The sequence below is a fragment of the Rhagoletis pomonella genome, unplaced genomic scaffold, assembly GCF_013731165.1.
Source record: "Rhagoletis pomonella isolate Grant_MI unplaced genomic scaffold, Rhpom_1.0 Rhpom_scaffold_00005, whole genome shotgun sequence".
In the NCBI taxonomy this organism is placed as follows: Eukaryota; Metazoa; Arthropoda; class Insecta; order Diptera; family Tephritidae; genus Rhagoletis; species Rhagoletis pomonella.
In genome coordinates, this window is record NW_023458559.1 from 21,731,019 (window position 1) to 21,734,986 (window position 3,968).

The window sequence follows — 3,968 nt, forward strand, 5'->3', positions numbered from 1 at the left end:
TTAATCAAAGAATAATTGCCTTTTTGTGTCCAAAAAGCGTTAACAATGTAATAAATGTAGTGTTTGTTTACATACATTTTGTTTTTGTCTTCCCTTTTCATTTGATGAGAAGTCAAAGCAAATGCGAATCAAGCAGTGTAAACACCTTCAAATGACTGATTTCAAATCACGCATTTTGGTCCAATGTAAATGTAATATTATGGTTAAAACAATTCAAGTTTTAGTATTGAATTTTTGGTTTAAAATTTTTTTTTTTCCTTTTTTGCACATTATCTTCTGCATGAGAATTGGTCGTAATAGATACGGATCTGAATAAGCGACTGGAACACGACTGTTTGTCAAAAGCATACGATTTCGAACTCGCGTAAATGTAAATTTGCTAAATGCGATAGCATGAACGCTCTTCGAAAATATATGTTCGAAAGTGCTAAATGTTGCATTTTAAATGCAGCAAAAACGCTGCATAATACTGTATTTTAAACTAAAACCATAGTTCATTATTATTGAAATATGTAAACAGTGAATTCAAAAGACATGTTAACCATCGTAAAATCTTAGGCAGTATCTACACACACGCGCCACGGTAACTTTTACCGTAGTAAAATTACCGTATATCCACGGTAGAATTACCGTATATCCACGGAAGAATTACCGTATATCCACGGTAGAATTACCGTAGATCCACGGTAAAAATTACGGAAAAATCTGACTACGATGGATTATGTAATAGCCCTCAATAAGTTTTATCTCTGCGTGAAAATCTTAGAAATCTTAAAAAAATTTTTTGTGATTGAAAAAATTAAAAACTAAATAATTATTTTCGTTGAGCCAAGAAATAAAACTCAATAATAATCATAAAATAATGATTAAAACTGATTTTAATTATTTTCCTGATGCTGACTACCGTCCCTGGTAAAAACGTAAAGGCCGGTTTCACCAACCTAACTTAAGTTGAACTTAAGTTATAGTTGAGAAAAATCTTATACCATGTCCCCACCGCAACTAACCACGTAGTTATGGCTAATGAGTTGGTTATCCCGATAACCCACTTGATTTAGCGTAGTTTCGCCATATTAAAATGACAGCACTAAACAATTTCACTGAGATGGTTAAAAGCTAACCAAGTCGAAACCACGTCGAAAGTTTGATACAACCCTGTGTTTTCCCGCCATCTGTGGGTCATTAGCGTTAAAATGTAAAAAATTCGTTCCCTACTAGTGTTTGGACTTCAATAAGATCACATTAGATTTACTCCTCTTTTTGGAAAAATTTGAAATCTAGTCCTCTACTCCGCTTGAATTCAAATCTACTCCATTTTTTCAGTCATGTTATGCCCCTTTTGGGACCGTTTTTGAGTGTTCACCACCAGTTTCAGTGAAAGTTAGCCAAATCTCGCTGTTAAAAAGTAACTCGTTCATAGCAATGTGTCAATAAAGTAACTTCGGTAATTTTTGATGTATGGCTGTAGAAATTGGCGGATGCAGAGCTTTACTTAAGTTGTTAAAAAATATATGTAGAATGAAATTTATATAAAGTTGAGAAGGTTTAGATCCTATTGCTCTTTAAAAAATGAAGTGTTAGATACGTTCTACTTTATAGAAAATGCCAAAAATTACCTAAATATGTAACATATTATCCTTACATGGACTCGCGTTTTAATTTTTGCATGAATAGAAAATATTTAAGTCAAACAATTAATGTCAGAAACGAAAATAAAAAATTCAATCTAGTACGGAAAATTTGTTTTTGCTCCGACTTTTGCACCGATTTAGTCCTGAATCGAGTTTTGGACGTCCGACCACTGTTCTCAACATTTGTACTGTTTTATAAACCTCAAACCGCAGTGTGGACAGCAATAGTTAGTGATGTGGTTAAGTTCGATTTAAGATAGTCAACTTTTTGGTGGGGACATGGTATTAGCTAAGATCAGTTAAAGATTTTGCTAAAATTTCAGTTTCACGATGCATACTTAAGTATGGAAAATATGCCATTCTGAAATATGGTAGCACCGCAGCGAAATGCTTTGTTTACGTACTTTGGCATCTATCCATATCGTAAATCATCTCTTTTAGCATGCCTAATAATAGATTTGATTCGTATTTTCGGATTAAATCTAGTAAAACTGTCAAAAAATAAAAATTCGCTCAAAACAATGAAAAGTACCGGATCACTGAGTAACACTGAAAAGTACCGGATCGCTTTCTAATAAAAAATTTTAACTTTAACATAACCTCCAAATTTTGCTTATTTTTTAAATAAACACACTCAGCTCACCCATGGAAATAAACAACAAGGCGCATATTCATAGTCATATTTAGTACTCAACTAAGTCGAAACTATTCTAAGTCACAACTAAAGCTATTCATAGTCGCCTTAGTTTCGACTTTTCTGGCTAAGTACCAACTTAAAATTTAGTTTCGGCTGCAGCTGCAACTAAGTCGTAACTAGGAAGAAGTATTTTATCAAATTAAGGGAAAACAGACGAAATATGTAAAAATTAAGTTGGTAGAGGGTGATTTTGATAATATTGAATAATCTCCAATTAAAATTTACAAAGATCGATCCATTTTAATCAGAAGATGAAATTAAATGCTTATTAAATTCGAATAAAGCTACATCACAATTTTATAATTGGAATAATTTAGATAAATTTTCAAATAATAAGTCAGTTTCACGCTAGTTCTTATAAAGTAAATTTGTGCATAACATTTAGATATCTACTATTTGTATGTTTCACAGCATGCTTTCGATAAACATCGACTTCACATCACTGCGGTTGTTCTGGCTATTTCACACAATTAGCAAGAAAATGATACCTTATTCTTTTGCATAATCATGCAATGAAAATAAAAATTACATAAACGGATGATCAGACTTGATATTATTTAATAAAAATGTAATTTTTCCACAATATCGTAAAGAAAAATCGATACATTTTCACATTCGGTTTGCTATATCGTAAACTAAGTCGAAACTACTTAGTAGAAGTCTGAAATGCGCCTATGAATAGAGGTAAATTTTAAGTTTTTACTTAAATTTAAGTTGCAACTTTGTTAGTTTCGACTTAGTTGCTGGACTAGGAATACGCGCCCAAGTAATTAAATATTTTATAACGTGCACTAGCAAACTGCACTTTTCATTTGTTTATAATTTGGTTGTCAAACATATTACACCCCAGCAAACATTGAGGTTAGTTATCGATTAGATACTGATTGGAGAACTAGCCATATTCTCCAATCTCAAACGTTTGAGATCGACTCGAAAAAGTATCGAGAATCATAGCAATCTCAACAAAAATGGGACATAGTTCTCGACTCGAGAAAATATAAATTCTCTAATCGAATTCTAATGTTGTTCCCTAATGGGACTCGAATTTGAATTTCTGCTATTTTGCTTTATTAAATAAAACGCTTTGTTGGTAAAATTTTCATTAAATGTATTTGCAATAAAATAATAATGAATTATTTGAACTTAAAAAAATTATGATTCATTCATTTGGAATATTGCTTATTTACACTTATTTGAATTTGCGTTGTTTCTCTAATCGTACTCGAATCGAATACTTATGTAGTTCTCTAACTTCGTCATCGACTCGAGAACGATTAGAGAAATACCCTAGTTATCTAATGTAGAAATCCAAATTTCTCTAACGTTAGAGACTGTGTTCGCTGGGAGCTGTCCGTTTGAAAAATGGTAAGTTCGAGCTCATATGGGATCACAACTAATAGGAGCAATCCCGTATTCCTCGGACTCGGACTAGCAAAACTGTCAAAAAATAAAAATTCGCTCGGAGCGAGAGAGTAACATTGAAAAGTAGGGGATCGCTTTCTAGTAAAAAATGGTAACTTCGGTCAACTTCAACATAACCTCCAAATTTTGGTTGTAAATTTTTGCTTATTTTGTATGTAAACACACTCAGCTCACACATGTAAATAACCAAAAAAACTTTGAAAATTCATTAAAATCCA

General features: G+C 32.3%; 1 protein-coding gene across 1 annotated transcript in view; it reads left to right on the forward strand.

The window, feature by feature from the left end:
• LOC118738768 (ribonuclease P protein subunit p30-like) overlaps positions 1-3,968 on the forward strand; it is a 22,482-nt gene that overhangs the window by 9,804 nt on the left and 8,710 nt on the right. The gene's annotated exons all lie outside the window — the stretch shown is intronic.